This window comes from Telopea speciosissima, chromosome 4 (assembly GCF_018873765.1).
Source record: "Telopea speciosissima isolate NSW1024214 ecotype Mountain lineage chromosome 4, Tspe_v1, whole genome shotgun sequence".
In the NCBI taxonomy this organism is placed as follows: Eukaryota; Viridiplantae; Streptophyta; class Magnoliopsida; order Proteales; family Proteaceae; genus Telopea; species Telopea speciosissima.
Window position 1 is genome coordinate 33,516,470 of NC_057919.1, and position 23,229 is coordinate 33,539,698.

The window sequence follows — 23,229 nt, forward strand, 5'->3', positions numbered from 1 at the left end:
GATCCATGTCGGGGGCTTCCAAGACATGTTACACATTGCTACTAATGTTCAGAAGGCTTGCATCGATAGTGTGGTTGTTGTTTTACTTCCTCTTTGAGGTAATTCTTTCTTCAAGTTCCCAATTTTATCTTTGAATCTTATTGGGGAGTGAGATTCTTGTATTTTTTTTGTGTTAGGAATTTGGTTTGATCACTTAGGACCTCTTTGGTACAACTTTTCATTTTCATTTTCTGACACATAAACGTTGGTCCGTGTGTTTGGTACAACTTATGGACCCTATTTTTGGACCTTATTTCTATTTATAAAACATCAAAATAATTGAAAACACTCCCAAAATGATAAGGACTCAAGAGTCCATTATGGATTATGGGCAAAAACCATTTTTTGTCATTTTTTCGGTGAACTTAAGTGGGAGGTGCTTCTAACGGTACTTTTTTAGGGTAAAATGATAAAATGGTCTTTATTTTAGAAAATCTATTTGTTACCTCCCTCATCCCACGACATTTTGCCTCTCCAAGCTCATTCAGCCACTCTACTCCCAAACCCTCTTCCTGCGGCTCTCTCCCTCTCGTGTTCCCTCAATTCGGTGATCTCACTACAACAATCTCAACGAATCTGCAACTCCCTTCAGGTCTCTCTCTCTCTCTCTCATTATCTCCTTCGACTGTAGAAAGGAAAACACACAGATGTCCCAAATGTTGTTTGTGGATGTCTTATTTTTTATACACTTTCTGTGTTTGTGCTCTCTCTCATTATTTCCTTTGGCTGTAAAAAGGAAAACACAGAAAAATATGGTTGAAGTAGGATTATGCAAAACCCTCTCTGAACGTGTAGTTGTAGCCTTTAGAAACTATGGTAAGAACTATATAGGTAGCCTCACTGTGAAGTCTTTCACCCCTATCTCCTCCTATAAAACTATGGGTGATGATGTTTGTACACTAGCACTCAATAAGAGGGTTACTGTCAATTTTATTCGATCTATGGAGAATGATTACCAACTTATAATTAGGAATGGACACTCTGCTTTTATGTCCCTTTCCTTACTGCAAGGACGCAAAACTAGAGAACTGAGAGAAAGAAATTTTTGGAAAGGGGAAAAAGAAAATCTACGAGTTTACCTATTGTTTGAGATAGGATTAATATTATAATCTATGAGTTTCCCAGTTCAGTGCTTTACCTCTGCTTAGATCTATATTGTTGTCAAACAAAAGAAAACTCTATTCAGATGTTGCAAATCTGTTGAAAACTATAAATAGAGCCACGTATTCACTTTGTTGCAAAGTTGTTAAAATAGGCCAATTGCAAATCTAGGCCTGTAGTTTCAATAACTTAGCAATTAGTGGTCATTCAGTCAGCTTATGAAGCTCAGGATGCAGGTCCTTTTTTCTGTAAATTTGATATGTGCTTGTTCTCCAAGACATGTACGTGGCTGCAAAAAAAGAAATGCTTCTCTGTAAATTTGAGTTTTACTTGTAAGATCAGGTTGTTTTAGTTTTAGGGGATGCTATGGTGTTATTTATACATTTTGAGATAGACTAATCTAATTAATCTAAATGTTATATAGATATCTGTAGAATTGGAAACACACCTGGAAATTAAATGCTTAAGTTGGTGTCAAATGCAAATAAATCAGTTAGCATGAGTGGGCCTTTTAGTACCTGATGAAAAATATAAGTAAGCAATTCTGATATGCATGAGTGGGCCTTTATTTATGTTGACTGGCTATACCTTCAAAGTTACAAGAATAAAATGTGATAAAGTTCTCTAGTTTTCTTTTAAAGGTATTTTGATTTAATGTGCATGGAGTATTCATATATACCTTGAATGCTTAACTTATCTTAGCGTTATGAATGAACTTGTTGGATAACACTGGTTTTCACTAAACACTTGTTGTAGAGGACCTAGACTCACTTCTTTGTATAGGTCCAACATTTTATTGTAGGGAAAATTACACAACGACCCCCTAAGGTTTGTCCTAAATATAGAACGACCCCTTGTGTTTCTAAATTATACAGCCACGCGCACCCCCTGACTTTAGGTTAGTTATTACAGTCAGTCCCAGTCTGTTAGTTAGGTGTTACGGTGTTGGTAAAGTTACCTTCAAATGACTAATATACCCCTAATGGATTGTAAGCTTACCATTTTTCCCATAGGGCATCCCTAACTTCACAACCCCTTCCCAACCCCTTCCCTGGTTACTTCTCCATCTAAGGAAGAAAAAGAACGAAATAGAGAGTGCAAGAAGGGATTCTTTGAACTCCCCGACGATTGCAAGCGGGGAATTGATGACCACACTCTCCTTCTCTTATCTTCTCTGGGCAACAAAAGAAAAGGTTTTTCAGGGATATATAGAAAAAAAGGTAGGGTTGGAAAATTGACAGAAGCTTCATCACCAGCGGTGGTAGGGCCGGTGGTGGATCTGTATCTGTCTACTCTCTATCATCGCCCCTCCCCCCCCCCCCCCCCAATGTGATCCAGTTTAGAGTATTCTCTTTTGGTGTTCTTTACTTTACCTAATTAGCAGAGACAATAAACAAGAAGACACAACCAAAGCCAAGTGGAGGAGTGTTACACAGACAGGTGCAAGAGAGAGAGTGAAGAAGGTTTAGTGAAAGGAAAGAAGGGATAAGTAGGAAAAAAAAGAGAGGAAGAAACAGAACGAAATAGAGTTTTGTCCTCCTAGACCCTCATTGCACCGCACTGCTAGTCCTTAGTTCCTTACTATTCCCCATTTCTTCATTCTTCCTCATCATCTTTCGACATTCCTCCAAAAAAGAAAAGGGGTTTAAACTTTGAAGAGAGGGAAGAAAAAAAGGGTTTGTCATTTTTGGTTTCTTGGTTTAAGAGAAAAACGAGAGAGGAAGAGAAAAAGATAGACAGGGAAAAGGGGGTTTTCTGGGTCTGCGAGTAGAGAGTTTGAATTGGAGGAGATCGGCAGCAGATCAAGGAAGGCGATTTGTGATTTCTTTGTGTATAAAATATTGTATCTCTCTGTATGATATGGGGATTATTAAGAAAGATTAGAGGAGTGATTCTTCTTCTTCAACATCGCCCTGTGCTCATCTCAGATCTGCTCTTGGGTTCAAGCAGCTGCACTCTCTGTACCTGGAAGTAGCCTGGAGCTGCTGGGTTGGCCGGAATGACGGCGATGAAAGCAATGATGGCAGCGAAGGAGGAGAAGAAGCCAGAAAAGAAGAAAATCAGGAAGAAGAAAAACAAAGGGTTAGAGAGGTAAGAGGATTTGAAGAGGGCAAAGTTGGCATTTTAAATTGCATTATTTAACAGTTTTTGGTTAATGATATTAGAAGAGGGCAAAGTTGGTATTTTACATTGTATTATTTAACACCGTCCACTCAGGGGGTGCGGCAGTATAATTTAGAAACACAGGGGGTCACTCTATATTTAAGACAAACCTCAGGGGGTCGCAGTATAATTTTCCTTTTATTTTACATTCTCTATTTTATTAGAACCAGAATTTATTTCAGGTGGAACGTGAAAAGGGAGTTGAAGTAGGTATGATGGGTGATGCAAAGGGTCTAAGAGAGTCATATTGTTGGACTGATGAGAGGACCAAACTATTAATAGATATTGGTCTCAAATGTACTCACAAAGGGCAAAAGTTAAATATAAATTTCACGAAAGAAGGTTGGACTTGGATATTGGAAGAATATAACAAAAAATGTGGGAAGAAAGTAAACATGTTGCAACTCAAGAATAAATGGATGGTTTTGAAACAAATGTGGAATGCAAGGATGTATTTGAAAAATAAGACAAGTGGGTGGGGGTGGAATATGGATCTAGGAACTATTGATCCAAATAGTAAAGAGCATTGGGATGACTATGTAAAGGTAAACCCCTCACATAGAAAATTCAACTTTAATTTGCAGTTTAGAATCCATAATGATTTTGGATAATTATTTATGTCAATAAAATTGCAGAAACATCCCCAAGGAAAGCACTTCAAGAACGCCCCTTTGCAATATGAAGAAGAACTAGAAGAATTATTCCAAGGTTTTGTTGCTGATGGGGAAGGTACAATTTGCACTAGTGAAATTGAGCTACGACCAATAACACCAAAGGTGATATCTGCTTACAATAGTGCAATAAACTTGGATCTCGATGACTCAAGTGATGATGACTTACCGATTGAGTTGTCAGATATGAAGAAGAATAAGAAGCAGAAGAGAAAGAGTTCTGTGGGTTCATCTAAGAGAACAAAGATTAGTGACGATTCCAATATAGGAGAAGCTCTTGAGAGAGTGATTGTTCTAGAAGAGCATAGAAGAGCAGATATGGCTACTCTGTTAGAGCTGAAAAAAGCTGATCGATATAAGTGAAGCAAAGATAGACACGACATTTGAGAAAGCTTATTAGATTCTTGACTCTTTAGACGGGATTGAGGATGGTAGTAACCACTATATAGTGGGTTTGGAGGTGTTGGAGGATCGAAACAAAAGACAAGCATTCATTTTGATGAATGAGACAGCTCACTTACCATGGCTTTTGAGGGCAATTGAGAGGAAAAATGAGAGACGAATCTGAGTCCTCTATTTGATATATGATAGATACTTCAACTGCCGATTGTGTTTGGACCTTTTTAAATATTTTGTAGCTTCTTTTCTTATGAGACTCATAATGTGTGTGGATGTTTTTCATCAGCTATGTTTTAATTTTAGACTTATATGTGTGGATGTGTTGCGTGTGGAAATCTCCGATGCTTGGTTCGCCCACGGATGAGCCTGCAAAGACCAAGTGATGAGCACAAGGGAGCCGGTGTGGCTCCGGCCTAGGACTCTCCAATGCTCAAGTTAGATCACCAGTGCAACAGCGTAACAGCTAGTAAAAAGCAAGATGAGGAATGGTGCTCCATACCTGGGTATTTATAGAGTGAGGATGAGATGAGGCGGTTGGGAGAGTCCTCGTATGGTAGGAGTCCTTCTTTTGGAAGGCTCCCTCGCGTAGAGCGGAGTAGAGAGCTATTTTCGGGGTCGGGCTCTTATTAAGGTAAGAGTCCATGTAAAGTGTGATTTCGTATTGCGCTGGGATCGCGGCTCGATCCTTATCCCGTGATTCTTGGGATGTACTGACGTGGCCCCGCGATCCCCGGTGGGGTGCTATGGTAGCCTCTGTGGAGGAGGGCTTGGCCTCGGAGGTCTGCCTAGGAGGTCGGCCTGGTCGGGCGGCCTTGACAGTCACCTCGGCCTGGGAGGTCGGCCCGAACGGTTGGTCTTGGCAGTCAGCTCGGCTAGGGGTTTATGGCTGACCTATGTTAGCTCGGCTTGAAGCTCGACCTCAGCCACCGGCTAGCTTGCGCGAGTCTGGCTTTGTCAGGTGACTTATCGGAGATGGGGTTGGCCCAGTTTCCTGCTCGGCTCAATTCGGTTCTCGGACTGAGGTCAAGTTGGCAATGTGGCAGCCTCTGATAGGTGGGGTGTTTTATGCCTCATCACAGGCCCCCCCACTCATTAGGGGTCGACTCGGCACTGATGAGTGAAGTTTTCAGGTCTGCTTGTCTGGAAGATTTTTATGGCCGACCCGAGCTTATTTTTGCCATGGGTTTGATGTTGCACGGTCTGACGGTTGGGCGTTAGTGCTACGTCAGCGGAGTCATTATGGCAGGCTTGGGAATTCGAAACGTCCTTTGATCTGGGCCGTTGAATTATGCTGAGCTCTGATCGACTGTTGGATCAGTTCGACCCAAGAGTTATAAATAGGTGACTCCTAACTATTCATTCTTCACTGCTCCAAGTTATTGACTTCTCGGCAAGCTCGGATTCTTTAGCTCTGTAGCGCTCGGTGCTTTCTTATTTGTGATCAGCTCGGCCTTTGCTTCGTTCGCGCTCAGCTCATCCTTAGCTCTTCTTCAACCAGTAAGTCTTCTCCGCCCAATATGTCAGTTGGTAGTAGTCCTATGGGTGAGCTGTTCGCCAGGGCGGCAGAGGGCGCGAGTCCGAGCCGAGAGCTCCCGCTCGTTCTCCCACCATAGACTTGTTGGGCTCGACTTCGGATGAGCCTGATGTAGTAGAGCCTCGTCAGGCCGAGGTGGCCCAGCCTCCGTTGCTCCCGGAGTTCGACCATGCGGCCCAACCAATCGCTGTAGATTGAGCTGAGAACTCTGGGTCGTCCTCATCCGATGAGGAGTCAAGTGAGGGAGATTCGTCCGAAGTGGGGGTTGGCTCGATCAGCTCGTCCGCTGACGCCCCTGAGCTCGAAGAAGGGAGTGTCGGCACCGTTCTGAGCACGATCACGGATGCCGACCTCGACTATCTAAGGACGACCTATGCCATCCCCGAGGACATTCAGCTCCGAGCTCCTAACCCCGGGGAGATGGCCTGCTTCATCAGGCTCGGTGAGGTGGCTTTGTACGAGACGCCTTTCAAGTACGCATTCAGGCTCCCCGTCCTCGGCTTGGTGGACCAGATCTTGGACCACTTCCAACTATCCCCTGGTCCGCTGGTGCTGAACTCTTGGCTGGCCGTGTACGGCTTCTACGCCCTATTTTACGAGATGGGCCGAGGTGCAAGCGTGGCGCTTTTCTCTCTGCTCTTTTTCGTGAAGAAGTCTCCAGAGAAGGGGTGGTACTACTTCAGCGGCCGATCTGGGAAGAGTGCCGCCCTGGGCAGCCACAAATTTCTGGTCGGCACGCCGACCTTCAATAACTATTGGAAGCCTCGTTTTTTCTTTGCTTCCATTCCAAACAGCCCTCTCCGAACCAAGTGGAAGGAGATGAACTTGAACTACGTCAATAGGGTACTGCCCCTAACCGAGAATGAACTGACCTCGCTTGATCTAATCCCCCAGCGTCCGCCCTTTGACGTCCTTCTGCTTCAGGACGAGGGGTTTCTTCAAAGGTGGCACATGACACCTTGTAGGAGCTCGAGCCGAGCCTGTTTCCGTTCCCGAGCTGACCTCTTTATTTAGTCTTCATTTCTTTTTTAATTTGTTTTTGACGTTTGGTTTCTCTTGCAGTGGTTGGCCATATTCCCCCTATGGATACAGCTCGGCTAAGGGCCGAGACCCTTACGGACCGAAGGAAGAAAAATGCTGAGAAGAAGTCCCGGGGTGAGTCCTCCAAGGCCCCCAAGGGCAAGGCCGTGTTGCCGAGCCCGCCCGACGCTGTGGTCGGCCTTGAGGCCAAAAAGGGTACGGGCCCAGCGGGGTCTCCGAGGAAAGGGAAGGGCCGAAAAGGCGAGAGGAGCCCGCCTAAAGAGGCCAAACGTTAGAAGCTCTCGGTCAATTTGACGAGTGGTGGTCTTCCGCCCGTGGCTTCTCCCCCCAACATTTCCCGATATGTCTTGGGGAGGGCCTGGGCCAGCAACGTTCCGGTGAGGCCGACCTGGGGCCTCTTCCCAGGGGACTCGGCATTGACGTCAGCTGCGCATGCCAAGGAATGGCTGGATGCAGGTCGGCTCCCGGCCGACAGGGAGAAACTCGAGGCACTGTCTGACCCCGAGCTCCTCTCCACCCTGTTTCAGGATTTCAACATGGTAAGTTTTATGCTCGGCTCTTATGATTAGATCCAACCTGTGTAATCTGTCCTGAGTTTTGTTCTCATGCTTTTTTGCAGGGCTTCGCCAAGGCAATGGAGACTATGCTTCACTTTGAGCGGCTCTTGACCGAGAACCACTCCTTGGGTGTCCAGTGCAAGAAAGCCTACCAGGATGCCCAGGATGCCATTCAGAGGCGTCGGGAGACCCAAGAGAAGCTTGCTGCGGTCGAGGCCGAGGTGGAGAGCTCTAATACCGAGGTGATCAGGCAGAAAGAGATGGTTCGGGCTCTGCAGGCTCAGCTCGTCGAGGTGAGGGAGAAGGCCAAGGAAGACCTGGCCCTGGCTCGGGACGAGGCGGTTAGCGACTATCTCCAATCGAAGGAGTACGCTAATGTGTGCCATGAGATCAGGAAGCCTCCCTATACCGAAGGTTTTGAGGCAGGCCAAGCTGATCTCTTGGCCGAGATCAGGGCGGTCTATCCCGATCTCAATCTCTCTCGTTTTGACAACGACGCGACTACTTTTGCCGAGGAGTTGGGAGATGAGGAGGGAGCCGAGGTCACCCAGGCTCTGCCCATTGAGGAACTTACGCGGACCAACCTCTTCGTCCTTGACGCTGAACCCTAAGACCCCCTTGCCGAGCCTACCACCGCGGATGTTGCCGAGGTCGCCTCCAAGTCCACCGCCTAGGAGATTGAGATGTAAAAATTTGTTGTTTTTTTTTTTTTTTTTTTTTTGGGGTCAAACGGCCCTCATTGTAACCATGCCGAGCGGTCGGCCTGTACTGAATAAAAGATCTATTTTTGCCAGAATTTGTCCAAGTGTTTTAGCTCAGTACTCTTAACCTTCTTTTCCTTGTGTATGTTGTTCCCTTTGAGGTTGTGGCTGAACTGCCGACTCGTTCAACTAGCCGAGCTTAGGGACTTGTCTATTTTTTACCCATGCTTCACGTGGTCGGCGGCTCGGCCATGCCATGCCCGAGGTCAAGGTGATTTTTGCTTTGGTTAGTTAATTCGCCATTCCCATCGGTCCGATTGGACCGGCTATCATATAAGCGGATGCGTGGCCGAGCAGCCTTCCTGGCCGAGCGTAATGCCTTAGTTTAGTTTCAAACTTTGTTAGGCTCTGCCAAGGGGGGAGTTTGCTCTTGAGAGGTCGACCAGGTCTATGAGGACCGGTCTTACGACTTTGCCGCCGACCTATGAGGGTCGGTCTTCGAGGTCGACCAAGTCTATGAGGACCGGTCTTATGACTTGGTTGCCGACCTATGAGGGTCGGTTTTTGAGGTCGGCCAGGTCTATGAGGACCGGTCTTACAACTTAGCTGCCGACCTATGAGGGCCAGTCTTTGAGGTCGGCCAAGTCTATGAGGACCGGTCTTACGACTTGGTTGCCGACCTATGAGGGTCTGTCTTCGAGGTCGGCCAGGTCTATGAGGACCGGTCTTACGACTTGGTTGTCGACCTATGAGGGTCGGTCTTCGAGGTCGGTCAGGTCTATGAGGACCAGGCTTACGACTTTGCTGCCAACCTATGATGGCCAGTCTTTGAGGTCGGCCAGGTCTATAAGGACCGGTCTTACGACTTTGATTTAGGAGCTTGCAAATACGTTAAGTGGTGGAGAAAGACTTTATTTAATTGAATCAAACGTCGGGGCTGAAGCCGAATACAAGCATGCTCAGTTATTGAAAAAATTTCTTCAAATTTTTTGAGTTCCAAGGTCTCGGTACCTTCTTGCCCCCCGGAGTCTGCAAGCGATACGTTCCGGAGCGAATTTGCTTGGAGACTATGTACGGGCCTTTCCAATTTGGTGCTAACTTTCCTTGCTGCCTTGGCTGGGATGCACTAAGCTTTCTGAGGACAAGGTCCCCTTGACGGAAGTGCCGCTCTTTTACTCTTGAGTCATAGTACTTTGCCGTCCTCTGTTGGTATGCCGTGTTCCGGAGTAGTGCATTTTCTCGAACTTCGTCGAGGAAGTCCAGGTTGGCTCTCAGTCCATCTTCATAGGTCTTCTCATCGAAGTTGAGCACTCGGTACGACGATGCCATAATTTTGACCGGGGCGAGAGCTTCGGTCCCATAAGCGAGGCCAAAAGGGCTCTCCCCGGTTGGTGTTCTTACTATCGTCCTATATGCCCATAGGACACTTGGGAGCTCTTCCACCCATCTTCCTTTGGCCTCATCTAACCTTCTCTTGATGCCGACGAGTAATGTTCGATTGGACACTTCTACTTGTCCATTTGCTTGTGGATGAGCAATTGAGACGGGTCGAAAGTCAATGTAGAAGTGTTCGTAGAACTCTCGGAAGGTCGTGTTGTTGAATTACGTGCCATTATCTGTGATGAGCACTTTCAGTAGTCTGAACTAGTAGATGACCTTATCTCGAAAGAATTTCTCCATGTTCTTCTCGGTGATGGTTGCAAGGGGCTCGGCCTCGACCCATTTGGTGAAGTAATCGATTGCCACTGCCACATTCTTCCTATTTCCCGTTGCCGAGGTGAAATCTCTGAGAATATCCATTTCCCACATAGCGAAAGGGATTGGGCTCAGCATGGAGGTCAGCTTTGTTGCTGGTCGGCTCGGGATTGGTGCAAACAACTGGCACTTCTCGCATGTCTTCACATACCTCATGGCCTCTTCTTGCATTCTTGGCGAATAGAATCCTTGCATTTCGGTCCAAGGCATTAGAGAAGAGGGGCTGAGATTGCTCTTTTGTAGAGCACTCCGTCGATCATGGTGTACTTGGCCGCTCTGATCCTGACCTTCCTTGCTTCGTCTTGATTCTCCGGAAGCAGGTCATTCTCCAAGTAGTTGACAATGGGGTCCAACCAGGTCGGCCCATCCTCTTCAATGTGCTTTACGCTTTCTTCTTGTAAGGAGGGCTTCTCTAAGATCTCTATGTACACTGATCGGCTCAGCTATTGGAGGTCAGCCTCGGCCAACTTTGACAAGGAGTCAGCTGCGGCATTCTCTTTTCTCGGTATTCGAGTCATCTCAAAGTGCTCGAGTTCAGAAATTAGATCTCGTGCTCGGCTCAGGTAGGCTATCATCCTTTTGTCTCTGGCCTCGTAGTCTCCATTGACCCGGTTGACCACGAGTTGGGAGTCTCCTCGCACCTTCAACCGCTTTACATCCATTGCTCTGCTGACTCGAAGTCCATCTAGGAGGGCTTCATACTCGGCCTCATTGTTCGAGGCGAGAAACTTGAACCTCAGGGCATATTGGATCAGAAACCCTTCGGGGCTCACCAGGATTAGGTCGGCCCCACTTCCTCTGGAGTTGCTTGAGCCGTCGACATTCATGGTCCAAGTCTGGTCGGTCGTAGCCCCGACCTCTTCCACTATCTTTTCTTCCCCGACTTCAAGGTCGGGCCCTGTGCATTGGATGATGAAGTCGGCAAGGGCTTATCCTTTTATCGCCGTCCTCGAACGATAGCTTATATCATATTCACTCAGCTCAACCGCCCAGGTGATCAGCCGTCCTGAAACGTCGGGTTTGTGCAATATCTTCTTGAGTGGCTGATCGGTCAGTACTGCGATCGGATGAGCTTGAAAGTACGGCCTTAGTTTCCTTGCGGCCGTAACAAGAGCGAATGCTATTTTCTCGAACCCGGAGTATCTTGTCTCGGCGTCGACAAGAACGTGGCTGATGTAGTATATGGGTCTTTGAGTTTGACTTTCTTCCCTAATCAACACCGCGCAGACCGCTACGGGGGTAGCGGCTAAGTAAACTTAAAGCTCCTCTTTTGGCTCGGGTCAGCTGAGAAGAGGCGAGTGCTCCAAATATTTCTTCAGCTCTTCAAAAGCTTGCTGGCATTCGTCCAACCAGATAAAGTCCTTCAGGTTCTGGATATTCTTGAGGGCCTTGAAGAATGGTAGGCACTTGTCACCCGATCTCGACATGAATCGTGCCAATGCCGCCACTCGTCCGTTTAGCCTCTGTACTTCTCAGATCATCCTTGGAGGGCTCATCTCTTGGATGGCCCTGATTTTTACTGGATTGGCTTCGATGCCTCTGACAGAGACCATGAAGCCGAGGAACTTTCCAGAGGTCACGCCGAATGCACACTTGGCAGGGTTCAACTTCATTTGGTTCTTCCTCAATACGCCAAAGGCTTCTTCCAGGTCGGCCAAGTGGTGTTCGGCCTTCAAGCTCTTCACTAACATGTTGTCCACGTAGACTTTCATGTTTCTTCTGATATGCTCGCGGAATATATAGTTCACGAGCCGCTAGTATGTCGCTTTGGCATTTTTCAATCCAAACGGCATGACCTTGTAACAAAAATTTTCTTGGTCAGTTCGGAATGCCGTGTATGACTCGTCCTCCTCATGCATCATGATTTGGTTGTAGCCGGAATACGCGTCCATGAAACTCAGCATCTCGTGACCTACGGTGGCGTAGATCAAGAGGTCGATTTGAGGTAGCGGGCACTCATCTTTTGGACAAGCCTTATTGAGGTTGGTGTAGTCGACACACATTCTCCACTTCCCGTTCGGCTTGGGGACCATGACGACGTTAGCCAACCAGGTCGGGAATTTTTCTTCTCGGATGAACCCTGATCGGCGCAGCTTCTCCACCTCTTCTTTGATCGTTGTTTGCCGATCAAAGGCTTAGTTCCTTCTCTTCTGCCGAATTGGTTTTCGGCTTGGATCTACGTGGAGTCGGTGCTCGGCTATATGCCTTGGTATGCCCAACATATCGGTAGTGGACCAGGCAAAGATATCGGCATTCGCCTTTAAGAAAGCTCCAAGCTGATTCCTTTGATCTTCATTCAGTAATGATCCGAGCTGGACCACCTTTGCTGGGTCATCTTCACTGAGATGAAATGGGGTCAGGTCTTCCACGGGTCGTCCTCTCCTCTCGATAAGCTCATCCCGCTGATCCTCGGGGAGGTTTTCGACGCCCATTGCCATTCCTCGGACATTGCCTTTGTTTTGCTTGACAAAAGTAGCATAATACTCCCGCGCCTTCTTCTGGTCGCCTCGGACCTCGTCGACACCGTTCTCGATGGGGAACTTCATCTTCAAGTGCGTCGGGGAGATGATGGCTTAGAGAGCGGTTAATGAAGGTCGGCCGAGTATGGCGTTGAAAGCCACTACTAACCGTACTACCATGAATTTGACCTGGATCGTCGCCTGCCATGGAGCTTGCCCAATCGTGACCAGCAGGTTGATTGAGCCCTTGATGGTCGCGGTAGCTCCCGAGAACCCGTGAAGTAAGGTGCCTTCCGGCTTGAGCGCTTCGTCGCCGAAGCCAAATTATCGGTACGCGTCTAGTGACATAAGGTCCACAGATGTGCCGGTATTGACCAATACATGGTGGACGGGTCTCTTCGTAATTTCTACCTGCACCACTAAAGCATCGTCATGAGGTAAACTTATACCTTCGAGGTCGGCCTCGGTGAAGGAGATCGTCGCCGCTGGCTTGAGCTTCTTGGTGGGCATCTCGGCAACTCCGATGAACCGTGCGTTTGCCTTAGCCTTTCGAGTAGTCTCTTGCCCGGGCCCTCCGAGGATAGTGTATATGGGTGCTCCCTTGTCACTACTCAGCCCGGACCCGTCCTCTTTCTTCTCAGCTCGGGCTTTATCTTCATCTCGCTCGATTCGCCTATTTTCAGGCCTCGGCTCGGCTCTTCTCTGGTCGCACTCTTCAGGTCGCCGACCCCCACGCTCTTCACGGCCTCCTTTGACATATCGCTTCAAGTGGCCCGCTTTTATCAACTCTTCGATTTCTCTTTTCAGCTGATAACAATCCTCGGTGTCGTGGCCGGTGTCCTTGTGGAATTGACAATATTTGTTGGGATTTCGAGATGACCTTGCTAGCATAGGTCGGGGCCGGCGGATGTACTCACCATCTTGTATTTACATCAAAATCTCCTTGCGCGAGGTATTTAGCGGGGTGTAATCGGGGCTCCGAGCTCAATCCGATCTCTCGGCTCGGTGATCTGTCCTGGGCCGTTTGTCTTCCCTGCGGTCATCAGTTGTTGGCCTTTTCTTATCAGCTCGGCCTTCGTTTCCCTTTCGAGCCTGGAGAACCTCGGCCATATTTAAAAATTCATTACACCTCTCCAAGAGCTCGGCCAGGTTTCTGGTCGGCTTCCTGGCCAAGTCCTTGATGAGGTCTATGTCGGCGAGTCCGTTGCTCATGGCCGTATGGGCCGTGACCTCATCCAAATTCTTGATGTCTAAGGATTCCTTGTTAAAGTGGGAGACAAAAGATCGGATCGACTCGTCGGGCCTTTGCTTCACGCTGAGGAGGTTGACTGTTGTCTTCTTGTGTTTCATACTACTCTGGAAGCGTGTGACGAAGGCTCGACAGAGTTGACCGAAGCTTGTTATGGAGTTTGGCGGTAACCAGGAGAACCATGAGGTCGCCGCGCCTTTGAGGGATGCAGGGAAGGCTCAACAAGAAACGATCTCGGTTCCCCCGTACATGGTCATTAGCGCATTAAAGTAGTTGATGTGATCCGTTGGGTCGGTCGTCCCGTCATATCGGTCGAACGGGGGAGGTTTGAACCCGATCGGTAGCTGCGCGGTCATGATCTTAGGAGGATACGGGTGACGCCAGACCAACGAATAGGCGTCTGGGGTCGCTTGTTTCTTCAACCCCTCCACTTGCTCTGCCAAGTTTCGTAGCTGCCTCTCCAGCTAGGTTTCAGGTGCTCGGCCAACCGGCTCATCCACCCGGTACAAATTGTTTTGCTCGCTCGGCTTAGGTCGACAATTTGGCTCCTCAGCCCGAGGTCGGTAGGCTCGGTCGTCTCATTGTGGTCGGCCGTTCTGGTCAGCTCAGTTTGCACCATCCTTCCTTGTTCTTCTTTCCTCCTGGAAGTTCAACCCACGGGGGCTCCCCTGTTGTTCTTCTCGGGCAGGCGAGCTTTGACGCCGGGGGGTATGACGAGATCCTTCTCCTTGTCTCGCAGGGCGTCTTTCATTCGGCTCATTCCCTTATTCTCGGACTCTCCTCGGCCGTCCGTCCTCTCTGAGTCATCCAAAAAATACCGACCTCCTCACTACCGAGCCTGCTGGTTCGATTTCTTGCCCTGTTCCCGGGCTTCGGTGATGCTCTTGCTCATCCCGTCGAGCGCTTCTGCTAAGGCGCGGAGGAGGAGTCTTTTGACGAGACGGGTGTAAGGACGTGGCTCGGCTAGGCTCGGCCCTACGCCAGCCACCATTTTGCTGTAAGTTTCTCTCTGCGCGGACCGGGGCTAGAGGGGGCGCGACTAGTAGTTGGCCCATCAGCCCGCCTCGGGCCATCTGGTTCATGAAGGTACGCAACATCTCGTTGGTGTGGAGCATCTGCAACTGCAAGTCCATAACTTGTCGATTATTTTTCGGGGCTTCGGGGTCCAAACTCTCCGATAAGGGCGGCGGCGCTGGTAGGCCCAGTCCGCCCAAGCTTGGCTCGGCCTGTACCCAGTCAGCCGCGGCTGTGGCTAGCATACCTCCCCCATTCCCACCCTCCGGTGGGGGAATGGGACTGATCATGGTGCCCGTGATGGGCTGCGTACCCCCTGCCTGAGGGGGTCTTCTATTTATCCCCTACTGAGAGTCTTCAGGGGGCGATGATCGCCTCGTCTGCCCAACGGGTTGTGGCTCATCCGTACGGGAAGTCGAGCCATGCTGCCTTGATCTCGTGTGCACCATTATTGTTGCTCTTGAAGTTGGTAGAAATGACGATGGCCTGCTGATGTCGTTCCCACAGACGGTGCCAAATCTGTTGCGTGTGGAAATCTCCGATGCTTGGTTCGCCCACGGATGAGCCTGCAAAGACCAAGTGATGAGCACAAGGGAGCTGGTGTGGCTCCGGCCTAGGACTCTCCGATGCTCAAGTTAGATCACCAGTGCAACAGCGTAACAGCTAGTAAAAAGCAAGATGAGGAATGGTGCTCCATACCTGGGTATTTATAGAGTGAGGATGAGATGAGGCGGTTGGGAGAGTCCTCGTATGGTAGGAGTCCTTCTTTTGGAAGGCTCCCTCACGTAGAGCGGAGTAGGGAGCTATTTTTGGGGTCGGGCTCTTATTAAGGTAAGAGTCCATGTAAAGTGTGATTTTGTATTGCGCTGGGAACGCGGCTCGATCCTTATCCCGTGATTCTCGGGATGTGCTGACGTGGCCCCGCGATCCCCGGTGGGGCACTATGGTAGCCTCTGTGGAGGAGGGCTCAGCCTCGGAGGTCGGCCTAGGAGGTCGGCCTGGTCGGGCGGCCTTGACAGTCACCTCGGCCTGGGAGGTCGGCCCGAACGGTTGGTCTTGGCAGTCAGCTCGGCCAGGGGTTTATGGCTGACCTGTGTGAGCTCGGCTTGAAGCTCGGCCTCAGCCACCGGCTAGCTTGCACGAGTCTGGCTCTGTCAGGTGACTTATCAGAGATGGGGTCGGCCCGATTTCCTGCTCGGCTCAATTCAGTTCTCGGACTGAGGTCAGGTCGACAATGTGGCAGCCTCTGATAGGTGGGGTGTTTTATGCCTCATCAGGATGTTTTTCATTTGCTATGTTTTAATTCTAGACTTATAAGCTTTTCATTTTATATTTTTAAAGGTAGACTTACATTTATGTAGTATGGAAGTACTTTGTTTTTATTAGAATGTGTGTGGGTTTTTCTTTTATCATTTTGAATTTTACAAGTTGAATTTATATGTGATTAATATGAGTTATTATGTATGATTAGTTGCTATGGATATTGACGAAGAAATAATATTTCTCAATGAGGGCTCATTGTTGCCACTTATCATTGGTTGTGTACATCACCACTTGAAGCATAAGAGAAGTCATGACGACATTGATGACGACAATGATGATGAGATTAGTTCCCGAATTACAAAACAACCAATGCACACATAGCAACTCACAGGACATGCCTGGATATTTGAAATGCTAAGCCCGGATAAACATCCTAAAAGGTTTCAAAGACTATTCCCTATGTCTAGGGAGCATTTCACTAGGATGGTAAGTGCATTAAAAGAGAGAGGTTTAATGGCTAACACAAAGAACATCACAGTGGAGGAACAACTGTCAATGGCAATATTTTTTATGGTTCACAATGTAAGAAATGATGTCATTTAGGAATCCTTTCAACATTCAGGTGAAATAGTGAGCCGTCACTTCCATAATGTATTGGTAGCACTACGAACATTTTCTAGAGAAATAGTACAACCACCCTCATTTGAGGAAACACCACCTCAAATCAAATCCAATTGAAAGTATTATCCATTTTTTGCCAATTGCATTGGAGCAATAGATGGAACACACATAAGTGCATCAATTCCAGTTGCAAAACAAGTACCATATAGATCTGGTAGAAAAAATGAAGTTACCCAAAATATGTGCTTGCATGTTCCTTTGATATGTGCTTCACCTTTCTTTGGGCTGGTTGGGAGGGAATAGCACATGACAATAGAATATTATGGGAAGTCATCCGCACTCCTCATCTGAACATCCCCCATCTGCCACTAGGTAACATTTCATAATTTTTTATTGTGTAGTTGTGATTAAGATATTTAGAATTCTAGGTGATTCGTTAAAATTTTAATTGTTAATCTTATTGTATAGGAAATTACTATCTTGTTGATTCTGGATACGCACATATGACTGGCTATATGTCTCCTATCAAGAATGCTCGATATCATCAACAAGATTTTAATCATAAACGACCAAAAGGAGCAGATGAGCTATTTAATATTACACATTCGTCATTAAGAACCGTTATTGAGAGATCATTTGGCATCTTGAAGAAGCGCTTCCCTATTTTAAAGATGATGCCACCATATAAGTTCAAATCATGAGTTTTGATAGTGATTGCTTGTGCAGCTATACACAACTTTATTAGAAAGCAAACGGCATTAGATTGGCTTTTTGAAAAAGCAAAGAGTGGAGATTTTGATGATCAAGATAGTGACGATGACAACGTCTTAGACATTGCAAATGTGGAAGGTCACATGCAACAACAACAATGGGAAGCATATCGGAAATACATTGCAAATCAGATCAAGGAAGCCTATGAGGATTGAAGATGAGCAGATTGTCTATTGTGTTATTTATTTTTCTTATAACTATTTGGTATGGTTTTGTTAAATGTTATAATTGATAGACTTGTATTTTTTATTTTTCATGCACTTTTCGGTATGACTTTATTAAAAACTATTATGGATGGAATGTTTTATACAATTTTTTGCCTACTTTAACAATCCGTGGGACCTGCTTTGTGTACTTTGGAGTAGGTGCCAATCCATGGTTTGTGTTCATTTCATTAGAAAAATGCTATAGATGGACCTCTTCTAAAAAAAGTAATATATATTTGGGAAAAAGATTACTACAATACCCTTGTAAAGATTGCTAACATCTCTCCCACCCCATAAACCCCTCTAAAGATGCCATGATTACTCACTTTGTAGGTTTTTTTCAAACCCTTCAATCCTCTTCACACTGGAGTGGAGTAGAGTGGAGTACAGTGAAGAGCACTCCTGTGCCGCCCTGTGGGTTTAATTGTTTAAAGAGGGTAGGGCAGAAGTTGGGAAGAGAGAGAGAGAGGAAGAAGGCGAATGAAAGAAATGGCAAAACCGTGGAAGAGAGATTTTAGAGTTAATTTGGAAAAGAAGATAGGTGATGAGAGAATTTCTTCACCCATTTGTTCAAAAATGTAATAAAAATTATTTTCACATAGGTAGTTACCAAACTTATTTTTGATTCTACAATGTATTATGTTTAGTAGTTACCAAACAGTTTTTCATTTTTTATCAAAATGGATTTTAGTAATGATTTTTTTTAAATAAGCCAAAATGAAAATGAAAAGTGATACCAAAGAGACCCTTAAACTTATTTTTGTTTTTTAAAGCCTACTGTGTTGATACAGTTAGGCGTGGGATTGTTTCCTGTGTTTCCTACATTATATGGAATGAACTGAACCTATGTAATAAGGTTTTTTGATAGTGGAGTGTTTTGCAAAGCACGAAACCCATGAAGGGGTATCGGTCCATGAATGTAGGCCGTTATGCCGAACCACATATATGTTTGTGTTATTATTTGATTAATTGTTTTGAAGTGCTTGCTTGTAGAGTGGGTGTGGTTCACTGATAGACCAAACTACCTTGTCGTGATTGGTGGGTGACCATACGACTATGTGTTTGACTGTAAAAATCTGAGTTGAGAAAAATATTTATAAGCACAGATTCACCCCCTCTCTGTGCTTAGTATTGTTCATCAGTATGAACCACAAGAAATACAATTGCCTTGCTTTTACCATTTTTCTGTATTGAAGAAAACGTCTTGATTGTTGAAGAAGAAACGAATCTTGGTTAATGGGAAAAAGTGTTAAATAATAAAAAATACTATAATGCAATCAACACAAAACCGCGAGCCCGTTTAATCATCTACAGTCTACAGAGTACTTAGTAAACAGTACTTTATTAATACCCATCTAGTCATTAGTTATCACCGTCAGTTTTATTGGTATTAAATATATTAAAATAAATGAATTATAAAAAATACATGACTCGTTTGTGACAAGGCTCAACTCCTTTGACTCGCCAGGTTTTGTGGAGAGCAAGTCGAGTCACAAAACCTGGTTTTCCAACTATGCAAGGGACTGCCCGTGAGAGAGGAGAGAGAAGAGAGCTTGATCTTGAAAGCTTAGAAAAATTAGAAAATCGGAGATCCAAAGCTTTGAAGGTGTTGGTTGAAGAAGGAAGATGACCCCTATTTATTGGAAAAATCTGGAGAGACTAGCCTCTCTAATTGAGAGGCCTAGGGGTTTGGCCGCGCCACCTAACCTATAGAGAAAGGCTGCCATTTGGAAGCCTCCCATTGGTTGGAATGTGGGCCCCAGGGGCCCTATGTGTAATCGACTTTTTGTGACTTTTCAAGACTGATTCCAGAAGATCCAACCGTCGTATTTTGGCATTCCATATATCTTTGAAAGAATTTTGAATGTAGTCTACAATGATGTAAAAATCCACCACAAATTTTTCCAGGAACAAAGTTAGATTTGTATAACTTTATCTTAAGTGAGAGGGTCGGCAATGCGATCACTTTTTTTGTAGACTTCCAGGAGTGATTCTGGGAGATCCGAGCAAGTGGCCCACAAAATCAAGGTTTGATGAAATGATGACCAAATAGTATCAGATTTGCATCAAATTTAAGGGCTTGCCTTAATATTATACTAATATGCTATCAAAAATTTTCAGCCTATTATGATAATGTTTGGGCATTAAAGTCACCCCATGGGCAAAATGGTCATTTTTCACAGTACCAAACCTCGGGAGATATTTTGCTCCTATCACTGGCAGCAAGAAGATATATTAGAGTGATAAAATTCAATGTCTATAGATCCTATCAGCGAAATTTTTATAGATAAACTTGTAAAATTGCACAATCTAATAGACCAATACCCCCCCCCCCCCCCAAAACCTACAAGATTATCAAATTTATGAATCAGATAAATGAGTGTAGAATTAACTAACCAAGGCATGAAGGATTTGGTGAAGAACCACAGAACTGCAACAATGAGGTCCTAACTGGCCAACAATGTCCTGTGCAGTTTTAAAGAAGTGGGCATTGAATCTGTCATGCCCTGGGGCTTTGTTGTTCTTAAAGGAGAACACTACTTCCTCTATCTCCTCATCTGTAACCTCTTCCACCAAAGAATTTTTGTGGGAGACATCAAGAATATCATTCAACTAAAGGTTCATCCTCTTGGAAAGAACCAAAAAGACTAGAAAAGTATTGCACTACATAAGGGGGTTGGACCATCATTAACAGAACCATCACTATGTGTAGACACTGAATTTTCTCACCTATTGCTGACTAAGGCGCAAAAGCCTTGTCGGTGTCTAGTCCATGTAGCGTCACAGTGTTGCCTGAAGTGCAAGCAATATGCTCTTCCATCCTAGTGACATCATTACTCTGCCCAAAGTCTAAGTTACAAGATCACTTTTCACAACGGTACAGCCGAGCTTTGGCGGTGGTGTCGGCTGTCTGGTGGCACCGCCCAACCCTTTGGTGGTGCCATTGGCTGTCCGGTGGTGCCGCCCAACCCCTGGGAGGTGCTACCTGATATCCTAGTGGTGCTACTGGGCCCTTTGGCGGTGCCACTATCCTTGGGTCGGCTTTGCTTGGCTCCATTCTATCTTTGGGTGGTCGTTTTATAAAACTGATCATTCTTTGATTTTTTTTTTTTTTTTTTTTTTGGTGTTTTTATGGGTTCTTGGGTAACTTGAGAAAGACGTCATCTATCCATGTTCTATTGTCATTGCCGGGGAGGGGGGGGGGGGGAGTAACAAAATTCAGTGTCTACACAATCTATTCCAATACCATCCGAGTGTTAATAAAAGAGCTTTATTGTGAGCAGAGGCTTTCCTAAGACCTAAGCCTTCAAATTGGGAACTAGGACAAATATGGTAGATGAAGTTTCTTGTTCGTCCCATAGTCACCATTCCAAAAGAAAGAACAAATAGAGTCTAAAGCTCTACATGTCATATCCAGAAATAAGAAACAAGACATCAAGTAAGAAGGGATGGAGGCAAGTACCGATTGAATCAAAACTTTCCTTCCTGCATAAGTAAGAAGTTCGATTTCCAAGTTGAAAATCTAATGCTAACCCTCTTGACAAGGAAGTCAAGGTCCTTAACCTTAGACCGGGAATGCAGTAGTTTAGTACCTAAATAGATGAATTCTAAGACATCTCCGAGATCCCTAGAAGTGAATATAATTTCCGTTTATCAAGATGATCAACATTTCTGCTAAAGAAAATCTGTAACTGGTCTCCTGACCAGAGAGGCCCGAGAAAAGGTCGAGGATAGTTTTTATAGTAAGTATATCATCTTTGGTGGCCCTGTAGAAAATAAATGTATCATCTACAAAAAGAAGGTGAGTTTTTCTGGGGCATGTCGGGCAATTTTAATTCCTCGAAAAAGTCTCAAGTCTTTATATGCCGTAAGAAGATGTGATAGGACTTCCATTGCTAAAATGAAAAGATAAAGCTTGAGTGGGCATCCTTGCTTGATTCCCCTAGAGGCATTAAAGTGAGCAAATGGGCTGCCTTCAATCTTAATGGAGAAGGTGAGGTGGAAGAAATGAGATTCCTAATATGTTTTCCCCAATAATCAATGAAACCCAAAACTTTGAAAATGTCACAAATAAAGTTCCATTCCAACTTATCATATGTCTTGGCCAATCTTTATAGCCACAAAGCCCATCTATCTTTTTTTTTGTGTTGAAGATAATGAAATATCTCCTGGGCTATAATTATATTGTCCGTTATCTCTCCCTAGGATGAAGGCAGCTTGAAAGGGGGTATAAAAGAGGTCAAATACCCCTTTACTAGTATGAGTAGTTAGTATTAGGAATGGTCCAAATAGAAAGAGATTGGGGGATTGGGTGTCCTAGCTTGTAACCTTGACATCTACCCAGAGATCTGGGTAGACTAGAAGCCTTATCCATTAGACTATTTGAGTCATTCTCTCCCCCCCCAAAAAAGGAGAGATATTTATGGGTCCTAAACCCTTATATAGGTGGTGATTCCCATGGACAAACCCTTTCACCCCTTCTCTGAGAACCTGCCAACATGAGAAAGGTGATCCCTGTTGGTGCAGCTCTATTCCACATTTACACCCCACAGGTAGTGGTTGCATACACCCATATTGATTTCAAATCTCATGTGTATGATATTGTTTTGATGTTCTATATCATGCATTTTAATTCCTTTTGTTTGTTCCTCCATCTTATATGCAATATTTTTCCATATCCTTGTTGTATAGTTTAGGGTTATTCTTCCATATATGTTGGTAGTTTTCTCATTGCATGTTCTTCTTTGTTGGATATTTTTAATGCAATTTCTAGGGATTTGTTATGTACCAAGCTCTTCTATTTCCATATATTATGTCTTACATGTTTATTTCATGAATCTACTTTTTTTTTTTCATTCATGGTTTAATATGTGGTTTCGCATTTAGGCTGTGTTTGGATGTCTAGAAAAGAAAAGAACATCGTACAAAATTTGTACGGATTTCTCGCATCTTCTCATTTTCTCGGCAATCGGAAGATTTTGTAGGGGAGAGAAGATTCTAATTTTAAAATTTAAAACTACCTCTGGATTTATGTTTCTATCACCATCTTGAAAAAAATCTCACCAAATCCGCAAGAAAACTGGGGGTGAGGTGAGAAAACTGACTTATTTTACGAGGTTAAGGAACTAGGTGTCATAGAAGATAAGGTTTTCGATCACCGAAGGGTTCTGCAGTATTCGATCTTTTCAACATGCAAAAAGAGAGGTGTTTGAGGGAAAGTTTATGGGAGGAGTAGATGGCCCGCGACAGATTGCTGAGAGAGGGAGAAAAAGAGATTGCCTAGTGTGTATGTGTGTGTGTGTGTGTGTGTGTGAGAGAGAGAGAGAGAGAGAGAGAGAAGAGAACTGCAGTCCTACTGGGGACGGTGCTTCTCAGATTGGGGATGAAATGAAGAGAGGTTGTGGTCCGAGAGAGGGGTTCAGGTGATAGGGCAGGTAATGTCGTTGACATGCCGAATCGACTTCCTTATCTCTCTCCTCTGATTCCTTGCCCTCCATCCCTCTGGCCATTCGTCCCAAGGATGGCCGCTTTAAAACAAAAGTAGCGGCTTCTTTTCTTTTGAGTAACTCTTTAACTGATTTTGCTTCTATAGCTTGGTGGAAATTTTTTTGGAAATTCAAGCTTCATCCTAAGTTTAAATTTTTCTTCTGACGTGTATTACATGCAGGGATTCCGGTTAAGGAT

At 45.4% G+C, this 23,229-nt stretch overlaps 1 long non-coding RNA gene across 1 annotated transcript; it reads left to right on the forward strand.

Annotated features, from left to right (window-relative positions):
• Window positions 1–2,467: 2,467 nt before the first annotated feature.
• LOC122657897 lies at window positions 2,468–22,889 on the forward strand. Its single transcript, XR_006332387.1, has 3 exons — window positions 2,468–2,594; window positions 21,418–21,422; window positions 22,869–22,889. It is a non-coding gene; the product is annotated as an uncharacterized LOC122657897 (long non-coding RNA).
• Window positions 22,890–23,229: the final 340 nt, after the last annotated feature.